General features: G+C 40.6%; 2 pseudogenes; one reads left to right on the top strand and one right to left on the bottom strand.

Annotated features, from left to right (window-relative positions):
• Nucleotides 1-1,984: 1,984 nt before the first annotated feature.
• Nucleotides 1,985-2,067, top strand: LOC139007862 (small nucleolar RNA SNORA31; annotated as a pseudogene).
• Nucleotides 2,068-12,438: 10,371 nt separating this feature from the next.
• On the bottom strand, nucleotides 12,439-13,162 carry LOC139005292 (calcyclin-binding protein pseudogene; annotated as a pseudogene).
• Nucleotides 13,163-14,278: the final 1,116 nt, after the last annotated feature.

The raw sequence follows: 14,278 nt of genomic DNA, 5'->3' as shown, positions 1-14,278 counted from the left end.
GAGAACAGTAGGTGGGACTTCAAGGGGTTCCAGGACCAAGAAAAGACATGACCTCAGTCCTTAGGGCATGAGGTCAGAGGGATACCCTGAGGTGGCCTATTGGCCAGCCTTCAATGTCCCGTGGAAAAAGTATGTGTTGATCCAAGCCACGGAGCAGATCTGCCTCCCCTGGGGAGCAGTAAGATACTTGCCCCAAAGCCCATGGGGTGACTCACATTTTTTTTTTAATTTTCCAGGAGGAGGAAGCTTAAGAGTGGGCTGACAACTTAAAATACAGCCTAGCTGACCAGCATCATGGGAATCAACCAGCCTGCTTTGTGGAGGACATTCAACTCTAAACTGAGATTTCCTTGTTTACCACTGGGTCAGTCCAGTGTGGTGCCTGTGCCCTGCAGTCTCCCATGGGTGAAAATAAAGAAAAGAGCTGAGTTTCTGAAACTCGGTGTTCCAACAACCAGAAAAGAGCCTGCTGGCTGGGCTTAATTTATTCGCAAGACAATTCTATGAGAGAAATGCTATACCTTTTGTCTACAGATAAGAAAACCAGGGCACAGAGTGGTTAAGTAATCTGCCCAACATGCCAATATTAAAAATTTTCAATTAAATTAAATTAAAAAGACTATGTCGCTGTAGAATACAGGTGTTTAAACACTAAGCTGTACTCTCTCTCCATGAGGTCATACATGGAAAGTCCTTTGACAGTGCCTGCTGTATACAAGGATTTCAATAAGTGTTGGCTACTATTATTATTCTCCTTTTACATACAGGCATTCAGATTCCAGTTAAAATTATCACTTAAGGTTATCAGTTAACTAAAAATTATTTAAAATAACAATATGTCAAAGCATATTCCCCAGGAACTTCTACTAGATTTAGGTAGTATTTGTGGAGCCAGTCTCCTAGTATTCATACTCTCGTATAATCTTGCCCAACTTGTATCAGGGTTAAGCTGTATGATCAATAGAATATGGAGGAAGTTATAGAATATCAATGGAGGTTAGGTTATAAAAGACATTGACTTTTGCCTATCTGTCTCTTAGATCCCTCACTCTGTGATGGATAGCTGCTATACTATGAGTAGCCTTATGGGGAGACCCCCATGGCAGAGGACTGAGGCCTCTTGCCAACAGCCATGTGAATGAGCCATCTTGAAAGTGGATCGTCCCACAGTCAGATCTTCAGATGGCAGCAGTCCTGGCCAACAGTCTGACTGCAACCTCACTTGAGACCTTGAGGCAGAACACCCAGCTAAGCCACTCCAGGTATCTTAACCTTCAGAAGCTATGTGAGGTAGTAAAAGCTAATTGTTCAATGTTATCCTGTTTGGGGAAATTATTATGCAGCAATATACAACTAACACATTCTCTTTTCTAGAAACCTTCTACCGAGTGCCAGTATTTTGTGCCCCCCTCTATGATAGCACCTTCTATACTCTAACTTACATGTTTTCATCTCAGTCTCCCCTTCTAGACAATGAGCTCAAGTACAGAGACTGACACTGTTCCTGACTTTTGGATTCTCCACACCTAGCATAGTGCTGCAATTGGCGTGGACTTAATTCAATAAGTCTATGTTATTGGACTAAGCTATATCCACTATATGTCCTTTTTTCCTTAAATATGGTCTGTATTTCATATTTTTCATGAATCCATGTCATTCTTGACATCTACAAAATTAGGCCTGCTTTCAGTCAACTAGTAGTTGGTTATTAAAGCTAATACCAACATTTGTACTATCAAAGACCTTATACACATCTTTTTTATTTTTGCAATAGAATCATATCAACTTTTAACAGAAAAGTTTAGTAATGTGTAAGGTAGAAACATTTTTGTGCTTTGAAAACCATTGTGCCATTAATCCAGAATTTTTATTTTCCCAAATACACTCAAACACCTAGAGATAAAAGTAGTTCACCAGTGAAAAAGGTAAATAATTTTTTAGAAATATTACATGAGTGGGTTGTACAATATCAGGGAGTTGGGGTTTGCACTGGGATGCGAAAGAAAAATATCCCTGAGCTTTCTGTCTGTCTTTGTGGCTGCCCAGATTGAATAAGGGACTACATCTGCAAAAAAAAACAACATCAACAAAAATATCAGGGAGTTGGGATTAAATTGGAGGTTATATTTATTAACTCATATTTAATATAACTTTATTGTTACTAAAGATATTCACGCACCTATGGTTCATCCACATTCTAATCCTATGGAGACAACATTCATCATTTTTCTCCTAAACTTTAATATAAAGCTTGAGTGATCAAGCTTTATAGGGACCTATAAGCTTTATAAGAAACCTATTAAATACATCCACTTAAATACATTTTCCATTATGGTCATTACCAAGTGATGATATTGGACTGAACTATATCCATTATATGTCCTTTTTTTTCTTTAAAATATAGTCTGTATTTCAGATTTTTCATGAGTCCAGGTAGTTCTTGCCATATACAGAATTAGGCCTAGAAGTGGTGACATCTAAGAGCTCTATCTTCAGGAAACAAACAAAGGCCCACTTCATAATTTCAAAGTTGTCATTTATCCTTGCTCCAAAAAGTAGCAAAATCCAACAAGCGAATGGATGCCATTGCTATCAATATGTCCCCAGATGAAACCATTCTGAAGAGAACTTTGTCAGCTCTGAGTGCTCTGAGGTTCATCTGTGAGCAATGACACAGTATACAAAGGTGTGGGTGGGGGGTAGAGATCTTGACATTGACACATAATAGTAATGTAATCGAGTCAAAGCTCAAACTGCTTGCCACACAACTGCCAGTAAGTCGAGTGGCAAGGACATAGGGCAAGGAAAGGGAATCAATTCAGAAAGCAAGCAAGCCAAGACAACGGAGCGTTAGAGTCCTAAAGAACCATCTTGAGAAAGTATAGAATTCAGGCTTCTTTTATGTCAAGGGAAGGGAGAAATGAGAGAGGTTTGAGGTCAGGAGGTGATTGATGACTGCAGACATCTGGATGCCAGCAAGGGTCCGAGGGAGATGATGAAACTTCTTTGCTTTTGGTCGACCACATCCCGTTGCAGTGGTCTCAGTCACCAGGTCCCTATAAATATTTGATAAACAATCATTATTTTGTACCCTTATCTCCTTGGGGAGGTAGTTTTGAGCAGGGAGGTTGTTTCAGTAATTCCTAGACTATCGGTTAGATTCCTTTAATGGTTAGCATATCTATGGGCAGGACTAAGCAGAAGTTGCTAATTGACATGGGAACTGAGCAGACTGAAGCAGGATGGAGTCAGAAAGACTGATTATCTATATATATAAAAGCCTAAGCGACCAGTTGACTGACTAGTCGATCAGTAGCTATGATGCACACTGACCATCAGGGGACAAACACTCAACGCAAGAGTGCTCCCACAGTGGGAACACCGCTCAGCTGACCAACAGATGCCAGACACCTAGCTCATGGCTGGTGAGCATAGCTGCGCCGAGCCTCTCCTGCAGACACTCCCCCTGAATCCCCTCCCCCATCCAGACCTGGACCATGGTGGTGGCAGGTACAGTGGGGCCTGGATGAGCGGGAGTGGTGCAGAACCTGGCCTGGACTCCTGCTCCTCCCCAGCCGCCTGCCACTTCTCACACTGCTGGTTTCGGCCAATCCCCACAGGCCAGGCCGAGGGACCCCACCGGTGCATGAATCTGTGCACCAGGCCTCTAGTTTTATTCTATTACAATAACTCAACAATGACAAAGTTATAGAATCTGACACAATTTCCTCATATTGTAACCTGATGCAGTCTAGACTGGAGAAAATATTTAAAATAAACTAGATGAGTATTCAACACCTATGCAATAAGTTCAAAAATTAAGGATGAGAATGGAAAACCCCTACCCCATACACACAGCTTGTGAACCAAAGATTGAAACTCTCTAACCCCTTCCCCAACAACTTGTTTTCTACAACACATTAACATGTTGTCTTTATTATTATTATACCTTTACTAACCCAGGAAACTCTTGCCCAGGCAAATAACTGGATTATTCATTATAGGCACTCCCTAAAAAGAGCCTTTACCTCTTCAACAGGAAGCATCAACAGACAGTTAACCAGAAGGATCTACAATTACTCACTTCGAAATCTTTTTCTTGCTGTTTTCAATCCTAAGCTGTTATATCATTATCCTTACCCAATCAAGCCTGCTCACTGAAAGACCACCTTAAATCAAACTTCCAATTTTCAATAAAATATGACCTTGCTCTGTCTATTGTTTATTGCCTTGCGACAATAAGAATAAGCGCAGCTTAGTCTTAGTTACAGGTTGAATTAGTGACATTCGGAGAACCAGCCCCTGACAAGTGTTTAGTATGACTCTCACAATAAACTAAAATGATTGGAGACTAAAATATGGCCTTTAAGGGATCAGTGGCTCTCAGTGTTTAAATAGTTCTACATCTGAACATTTAAATTTCTACCTGGCCCAGCATTGGCCACAGAATGTTCTCTCAGTTATTAAGAGGTATTACTTGCTTTAAAGAAAAAAGTTTCCATAGTCAAACAATTTGAGAACTGCTCAGTTAAGGATAAAACCCATTATTTCTTTACTGCATGATTTCTCGGGGCCTTTAGTATACTACTAAGTTTGTTTTGTTTTGTTTTTTTAAATCCAAAAGGGAGTTATCAATATACAGCCTTTGCAAAATATATTTGAATGTTTTGTCCTAAAGCAGCTCACTAGATTCTCACTGAATACAAACGGATGAAGGACAGTTTTATTTAACTTAACCTTCCACCCTGCCCTTTATCCATAGGCCACTGCAGGAGAATATGGCCAGAAAGTAAGCTAAATGGAAATAGCTGTCTTGGCACTCAGCAATCAGCTCTGGGGAAATTTGGGGCAGCCTTGAGCTGTGTGGGCAGGTGAAGATGAAGGAAATGAATCAGCCTGAGTCTTGATGGCCTTAAAGGATGAGGTCTGTGTGCCCGGAGCCATGCATAGGTGGTCCCAGCTCTCCCCCAGAAATGGAACGCTAGCCATCCGACATCCTGCTGGGAGTTCCTCAAGCCTTCCCACACTTCTGAGCACCAGGCACAAATTGGCTAAATATTCCAAGTTGCTGATCTTTGCTCAAAAGGAGGCCCTACCAGCATAAACCTGTCAGGTTACAATGAGGTGGCATGTGGCACACTCTGCTTCACTAACAGCTGAAATTCTCACGCTGCTATCTTTTTCACCGTGCCCTTCTACCCAGATCTCCACTGAAAGGACATTCTTTCAGTCTCTATTCACAAGTCTGGCTCCCCTGTTGGGGGGTTGAGGAGAGGAAATTGACAGTTACTGTGCATTTTCTTTGTGCCTGACAGGACATGGGCACTTCACATGCTTTATTTCATGTAATTCACACAACTACCAAAAAAATCATAATAGTGAACATTTATGCAGTGTTTACCCTGTGTTAGAAACTACTGCAAATGTTTTACATAATTGTGGTCACAGCAACTCTATGTGGTAGACACTATCACTACCCCCATTTGGCAAGTGAAGAAACTGAGGAATTCAGAGGTGAAGTCTCTTGTTTAAGGTCACAGAGGTGGTTAGTGGCAAAGCCAGATTTGAACACACTCCATATGTCTAACCACTCTACCATTATCTGCCATCATTTGTTTTGTTAGATGAGAAAACCAAAGCTCAAAGAAGTGAAGTGGCTCATTCAGAGGCACACAGGAAGTGGAAGAACAGGACTGGAATCTATGTCTGCCTAGTCTCAAGTCCCCCACCCCCCACCCCCCCTCTAGATCAATGGTTCCCAAAGCATGGTCCTGGACCAGCAGCATCAATATCCTTTGGGAACTTGTTAGAAATGCAACTTCTTGTGCTCAACTCCAGACCTAGTAAATCTAAAACTCTGATGTGGGGCCCGGAAGCCCTGCAGATGATCTGAGGGAGGCTAAAGTTTGAGAACCCTGCTCTACACTGAGCTGCCTTCTGTAGGGCATTAAAACTTGAGGTTTCCTTCAAGGGCCAGAGAGTCTTGCTGTCTATTGGTTAGGGACTCTGAGAAGTCAGAGAACCAGTACCTGCCACTACCTGCCTTGCTAAAAGACCGCTTGATAAGACCCAGCAGATTTCATTGGCTTGTCAATAGCCCAGCCTGTGGTTGTCTTTTTCCCCTTAACCATTCACAGAACAGGAAAAAAAAAAACAGCTTTGCTCTAGTCTCTGGTCAAGAGGAAGACCAGGTTCTCTCCTTGGCCATCCTTGACCATGACACTTGCTTCACAGATACAGAGATGCTCAATGTGTTTCAATCCAATGTTTTCTCACATTTGCTGCCAGCTCTGTCTGGACCTATCTGTAACCCTTCTTATCTCTCATCTCCTGCCTCTTCAGGAGAAACACTTATGTGGCAATGCCATCAGCTGACATGCTGCACTCCTAGTAAGTGCATTATGCAATGAAAAACTTCTTAGAGTTCTGGAACCAAATATTGCCCCCCTAAAGAGCAGTTCAGTAGCTACACTAATGCTTTCATCACCCACTGCTTCTATGAAATGTTTACAATCTCAGCTTTCCCCTGAATGGAACTGTTGTCAAGAGGTTCAGTGTATGTATAAGAGACAGACAGAATAATAAAGTGATTTTTATATAGGCTGAAAGGAAGTTCAGGAATTTTTGATGGTTCAAGATGGGAGCTGGAAAAGCCTTTGACTCGAGGACAAAGGACCACACAGTCCTTAATAAGAGCTATCCCCCAGGGGAAAGAGAGGGAGCCGCCAATAAGAGGGAAAGAAGCTAAACTGGCTCCAAGGTGCTTACTTGCAGTCAGGGATCAAAAGCAAACTACTCTTTAAAACCTGTTGGCCTCCTTTAATACAAATTAATTTGAGATCATTGAGTTTCTACAGGCCATGCGTTCCAATGCAGCATCAACATGGCCTGCTTCGGTTTACTTTAAGGTTGAGGGTGCAGACCTCCTGGTGGAAGAACATGCTGTGTACTGATTAGCTAGAGTTGCAAGGAGAGCTGCAGAGGAGCCAGCCAGATCTCATTCATCTCTGTTCTTGCCTCTTGGTTGGTTTCTGGGATCTGTTGGTTTGTTGGTTGGTTTTGTGCTTGATTTGAAATCTTGGTTTTTATTGCTCTACACCAAAACCAATTAGTACCAGAAAGGACACCACATTAAGAATCAGCAAGCCTGACCGTGGACGTTAGATTCAGGCAGAACATTCCACAGCTTATAATGTGTCTAGACCCTGGTGGGTTATCTTAAGAATTAAGTGAGAAAATGCATGTAAATACAAGCTGATAGCTATTATATTCTATTTGTACTCATCGAGAATTTAGTGGGTGCTTGTCTTTTCAGGGTCATAGAGGGGCTCTCCATGGAGGGCAGGTCTGGCTTGCACCGTCACCAGCTCCCCGACACAGCCCACTGAATTTGGACAAGCTCCTTACATATCTAAACTTCTGTATCTTTCATCTGAAGAAACACATCCCCCAAGGGGGTTGTGGGGAGCAAATGAAGGTGATCATCTGAAATTTTCAAACTTCTATGTCAAGCCAACAAAAGATAGCATAATAATTTGTTATATGAGTAGAATACATACTTTTAAGTTTCTAATTCTCATTCTGGTTGAACTTATACTTCTGTGGTATAATAGAACCCCTGGATTTGGAAATAGAAGGCCTGAATTTAGGTCCTGCTTCTGCAATTCTGTCATTCATTACCTGTGCAACTTTGGTCCAGTCACTTAACCTCCCAGGGCCTCAGTTTTCTTATTTGAGAACTAGGCTAACATTATCTACCCACAGGTTTTTGTAACAAAAACAGAAGTTGTTGGGGAGAGAGGAAGAAGAATGCATGTTGTGAAATGAACACTATCCAAGTGTGGTTGCTATTAACTTAGACTGGGCTCCCTCTGCCTCCTGAACCACTGCACCCTCCTCTTGGAAACAACAGCCTGGATTCCTCTTGTCAACCTAAGAGAACTGCCCAGAAGCATCACGGTTGGTGTGGGCATTTTGTAGAAATAGTAATTATAATAAAAGCCCCCACTTATTGGGCACTTAATGTGTGCCTAAACTAGGCTGAGCATTTCACATGTATTGCATCAAATAGCGCTTACAACTCTGAAAAGTAGGAATTACTCTTCCCAGTTTGCAGAGATGCTCAGAGAGGTAATTGTCCAGAAGTCACACACTAATAAGCTGAGATTTTGACCAACACCCAAGCCCGCAAGCTTAATCACTGTATATCACATTCTTTCCTCTTGTTTGCCCCTTGGAAGAGGAATGCAATCTATTTGGGTTGAAAATCCCAAGTCCTAACTCCTTGATCTTCATATTAAACTGCATGGAAAATGTTTAGCACACAAATTATGTGCTAAATTATGACCTGCTTTCTCACCCTCACTCCTCCCAAATGACTGCAGTGATTTAAAAAAATAAATAAATAAAAAATAAAACCTTGATGTAACCATCTCTGTTCCTCAACCTTAAGTGTTATAAAAAGTCTGAATCACAAAGGACAGATACTGTTTCTAGAATGATATCCCTTTGGTTAGTTCTAAGGTTTTTTAATATATTTGACATAAAATATTACACACACACACACACACACACATACACACAGTCTTTAAAGCTTTCTTCTTTTTCCACAAAAGCAGCAGAGAACATTTTTCCCAGGACCGGAGCTCAAGATAGTCCTGATACCAGATGCCTCCACAAGCTGGGCTGCTGTCAGTGGGACAGAGGAGCTGCCAAGAAGCCAGGCCATTTTCGCTCCACATTTGGTCTGAGGCCAGAGTGTTGTCTTTCAGCTTTTTTAGAAAGACCTCCTGGGGAGAGGTGGGCCCAGCCATGACTGTATGTGACCATCATGGCCCATAGGGTGTGGAAAAGAGGTAAAAGCCTTTTTAAATGGCCAAGATCTCACCTTTTTTCCAATGCAAAAAACAACAGCAACAAACAGAAACAGTCCAGATTAACCTTTGCTTAAGGAGATAGGGAGTCCTAGTTCAATATTGCAGATGACGCTAATCAACTTCTGGTGAGGACAACGTCCTAGTGCTGTGGTCCTTAACAGCGAGCCTTGACCCACGAGTTTGGTCACAGTTTGCTTATGCGTGTGCTATTCAAAGTGAGTCCCCAGGAATGTTGTGCTAAGGTTGGTAAGGACTCCTTGCCGAGGAGGCACACGCATGTGCAGCTCTCACTGCGTCAGTTTTGAAAGGAGATATTCAAAAGGGAATACGTTAATGGAATAGGAAAGGAGGCACTATTTTAAATCTTTGCTTTTTTCTATCACATTTTTACTTTTATAGGCTTCTGTAGAAGGATAAGGATGTATATCCTTGGCCTCCAGTATGGCATGGGGGCTGGAGACAGTAGAAAGGTAAATGCTTCAACTCATTGACATTCATTCAACAACTGTTTGGGGAGGGGGGGTCACTGTGTACCAGGTAAGGTGCCATGTTCTACAGATACAAATGACCAAGAGCAGGCACCACCGCTTCCCTCATGGAGCTTGGTATCTAGCATAGGAGATGGTCAACAATCATATAGCCACATGAATATATAAAAAATTGAAACTGTGACAAGTACTAAGAAGGAGTGGCCATGGTGCTTTGAGAGCCTATGTTAGAAGAATCTGACCTAGTCAGGGAGGTCACCAAAGGCTTCCCTGAGAAAGTACTGCTTCCGCTACCTATAGGATGAGCAAAAGTGAACTAGGTAAAGGAATGGGGAGGAGGGTGTGAATTCCTGGCCAAGGGAACAGCACGTGCAAAGGCTTTGTGTTGAGAAGGAGTCATCTTGGTGGGAAGTCAGAAATATGAACTGAGGTCACCAGGAAAGCCCGACACTTCTGCCTCTAATCTCTAAATTCCCACCATTATTCAGGCATGCTTTGGGTTAAGATTGTTTTTCCCTTAAAGAGTTATTTGATGCTCAGGAGAATAACCTGTTAAGTCAAGTGAATGGTGTTATCTCTTCAATTTTCTTCCTTTCTTAATAGCCAAAAGTCCTTGAGGTAATGGCCACAAGTCCTTAAGATTTGTACAGGGATTTGAATGGTACTGAAGAAAAATAATATTCAATTAGCAAAATGATACCTTGCTAGCAGTCAGATATTTAATGAGGGGACTTTCTATGAAAATAGAAGAAAAACAAAGATTAATGGTTAGAAACCTAGTATCTGCATATGCAGAGGACAGCCAGTCACGATTTTTAAGCTTGAGCTTGAAGCATCTCTAGATGGTGGAGTCAGGATGGCAGTGAGCACCTGAAGAATCTCTCTGGTTTGCTGTTTGATGCTGCTGGGGATGGCATCAGTGTTCCAGTGAAATTTCCGAGTGGCACATACAGCAGAAGGCATGAAGACTTCCCAGATGTCATCTGTTGTAGTCTTTTTTGTTGTCATTGTTAATCCTCACCCAAGGATATTTTTCCCCTTGAATATTTTAGAGAGAATACAGGGAAGGAGTGGGAGGGAAGAAAAGAGTGAGAGAAACATCCATGGAGACACGTCAATTGGTTGCCTCCTGCATGCAGCCACCTGGGATAGAACCTGTAACCCAGATACAAGCCCTTGACATAGAATCAAACCCTCAACCCTTAGGTTCAAGGGCTAATGCTCTAACCACTTAGCCACACCAGCCAGGGCTGTAGTCTTTTTTTTTTTTTTTTACACATTTATATCAAGCAACCCAGCTTTAGCTTGCATAGCTTGGAAAATTTGGAAGTGTTAATTTTGAGTTATAGCTGGATATTGGAAGAAACTAGAAGAATTCAGGACTTAGCCAGAACTGGCAAAATGAGCTAGATAGAATCTGCAAGGGTGCACTATTGTTTTTTCATTGAAACAAAAAAAAAATTTCTTTCTATAATCACCTCCATTTCTATCAAAGATAAGCAAAGTAAGACTAATTTGTTTGAGAACTATGTCTGGTCTCATTAAACTTGGCCTGATTATTCACATCAGTGCACCAAGAGCTTGCATGGTCCATTTTGAGCTTGTTTTGCTAGAACTTTTCAGAAGGAATCCCAGATTGGACTTTGAAAATCTAGGAAATCAAGCCAAGAATACACTACCTCATTTTGCCTGTAATGCATACTAATTTGGCTGAATTCTTCTTTTCTCACTGCTCCCAAAATATCCTTAGTCACCTGCAAAGTGGGGAACCCTGTAAGCCAAATGCAGGCCAGCTTTTCCAAAGGGGGCTTTATAAGCATTGATTCCTTAAAGCCAACTTCAGTTCCTTAATGCTGTGCGGTCACGTCTGATTTGATGCACATCATTCGCAAACATGTCATTCCAATCTAAGCCTTGGTAACAATTGTGTCTTGTTACAAGAAGAACAGATTCTTATTGAACTTATGCAAAAAACTACATTGCTATGAAAATACGAATACTAAGAGTTTTCTCATTCTAGAGAGATCATATAGGAAGAAAAAAGAAATGTTTCAACTCTGTTTACAAAGGTATAGTATACAATATTGCTATAAGTTACAATAGTTTAAAAGGAAAAAAAGGGTTTCCTTAAATCTGGAAAACAAAACATTAAAGAACTAGCAATGTTTTAAAGAAAGGTCATTGAAAATTATAGTCATCCTTATCAGTTCACTCAGGCCCATGAATTAATTCTTGTTCTGCTTGATGTTGGCTTAGCATTTTATGAATCCATCAGCTTCTTCGTTAGCTCTAGAAATTCTTCCTCAACCTGGAAGAATGTATTCCAGTGATGCCACCATGGATCATTCTCACGCCTAAACCACTTTCAGGGGAGAGTCAGGGTAAAACAGTAACTGTCTGTGAAAGGCGAAGGGCTTAAAATGGCCTTGCTTAAAGTTCTGATGACAGTTCATTTGACAAAGAATAATTAGATATTTCTGTAACATACAACATTTTAACATAATAACTGGACAACAAGGGTATTGCAAATTTCTTATTTTTTAATTTATTAATTTTAGGGAGAGAGAGAGAGAGGGGGGGGGGGGATTTGCTGTGCACTTATTTATGCATTCATTGTTTGATTCATTCTGAACAGGGATAGAACTCACAATCTTGGCCTATCAGGATGATGCTCTAACCAACTGAGTTACCCAGCCAGGATCAGTATTGCGAATGTCTAATAACTTCATACAATTTCTGAAATATCTATATTAGTATCATAGATCCATGCACATATAACCTAAGAAGATTTATTATCACTTTTTTATGCAAAATTTCAGGTTTAATTTTTACTTATTCTGACATTGGTGGAAGCTGATGTCAAGAACTTAAAGGTAAGCAATAACTTTTGTTTTCTACCTTGTAGCTAAACAAAAAGTGCACACCTTGTGGCCTTTTCACTAGGGCTAGGCCAAACTTGCTTTTATACATTTCACATGAGAAAGCAGTATTACCCTTTCTTGAACAAAATGATCAGGTTACTGAAGGACCATCTTCAGAGGAAGTGTTTAATAAGCATATTTTGTTTAAATAAATCTTCCAGCAAAATGTGGAGGATTTAGTGCCTTTACTTAAGAGGAGGCTCTGTAGCATTATCTCAAAATTCTGCATCTCCTTTGGCTTGTTTCTCTCTTGGTTCCACCCAAGCCTTATTAATAGTTTGTTTCCTATCATCATCTCCATCTTCATACATTTTCTTACAACATTCATCAACCCCTCACTAGCCTGTTTCAGAGTCATAGGCGGGCTTTTCTTTCCCTTTTCAACTCCAGTTGGGAAGTCCTACTACGTGTTTTTTTGCTTTCTTTTTACACAAGATAATCCCCATATCTGTCTTAACTTTTTTGGAACTGCCTTCCACAGAAATGGGTTTCAAGTTCATGCTCATGGGGTTAATATTCCCATTTAAACTATTTACCAAAAGGTCAAGTGCTCTCTCTGTGACATGTACAAGCCTGGTCTCGGATGACCTCCAGTTAAGGTAATGTAGATTCTCACAAACTTGTCTGGCTGCTCCCACCCATAGTTACTGATTCCCACTGTATATCCCATCGTAATGGGAGCAGCCACCACAGCTGGGTTTTCATTGTCCATAGGTTCTCTTTCCTCTGTAATTTCTGCTGCATCTTGTTCTTGATTTTGGTCTGTCTTAGATTTTTCAGCTGTAAGTGCATCATGTACTCTTTTTCCAGTTACCTTTTCCAGAAGCACCTTCTCCTCTTCTAGATCCTTCTGCAGCTCTTCCCCAGCTGAAGCCATGGTCCGGTTGTGTTGGGCAAGGCCCGAGCTGCAGCGTGCCTGGGGATGAGCAGGAAACGCTGCCCCAGCTTGAGTGGCAGTGCCCATGGGCTCCTTCATCACTTCTTAGTTGACAATGCTGCCCACAAACTGCGCATAGCAAAGAAACCTAATTAGCCGAACATCTCTCTTTTACAAGGTGACAGATTTTCCAGGAGTGCTCTGGGAAACCTTAGTTTGATATCAGACTCCAGTTAGAATTGGATTTTGGAAAGTTGTCAAAAATGTCTAAAGGTGTGAACACTTGACTCCATAGGATCACAGGTCCCTGTGAAACCATACTTACCATTTAACCAAAGTGACAATTCAGAGATTTCCAAGGCAAATACAGAAAGTTAGTTATTAAAACTTAGCTCTTTTACTTGATGTTACAAGTAAATCAAGTACAAAATCAAACTTACTTGATTTTCTTAAGTAACCCAAGACCTGATAAAGACAGCACGAAGCACAGGAACTTCTCTAAGATGCAAACTGTTGGTTTCCTGGGCAGATAAATTAAAGGGAAAAGGAAAACCTTTTTCACAATTTCTTATTAAGAGCAGACTAATAATCTAAGAAAATGGTTTTGTTTCAAAGAGGGAAAACCAAGTTCTAGTCTTGCATCTGTGTACTATTAATACCAAGACTAATTTTTTAAAAACTCATACAAATAAATCCATCCAATGTTGGGCAGCATTGGCCACAAAAGAAAAAATTCCTTTTCTTGATTCCTTGTTGAAAAACCTTCCAAAAATAGTTTTTAATTTATTCATTTTTGTGATACTCTTTTCTTCTCTCATTCTGGAACAGTCGTTCTACATTCAAACAAAATTACTCTCCTTTTCCCCTAACAAAAATACATACTTCATGCCTTTCTTATTGTAAATACATCTTCTTTTCCTTATATGCAGAGGGTTTTTTCTTAACTGTTATTACTTCCAGTAGATTTATTTACAATTTAGACTTTTTAACTATTAATAATCTTAATTTTCAATGAAAACTAGAAGTGAGCAATTATGAACTGTCACAATTATTCTATAGCAAATATCTGAACATATCATTTTACAATTCTAGAGGCATATGTCTTTTTCATCGTAA

Source organism: Myotis yumanensis, unplaced genomic scaffold, assembly GCF_028538775.1.
Source record: "Myotis yumanensis isolate MYYU_CA2020_CCGP unplaced genomic scaffold, mMyoYum1.0.hap1 SCAF_3, whole genome shotgun sequence".
Taxonomy (NCBI): Eukaryota; Metazoa; Chordata; class Mammalia; order Chiroptera; family Vespertilionidae; genus Myotis; species Myotis yumanensis.
The sequence above is the reverse complement of the archived record's forward strand: the minus strand, read 5'-3'. Positions and strand labels throughout refer to the sequence as shown.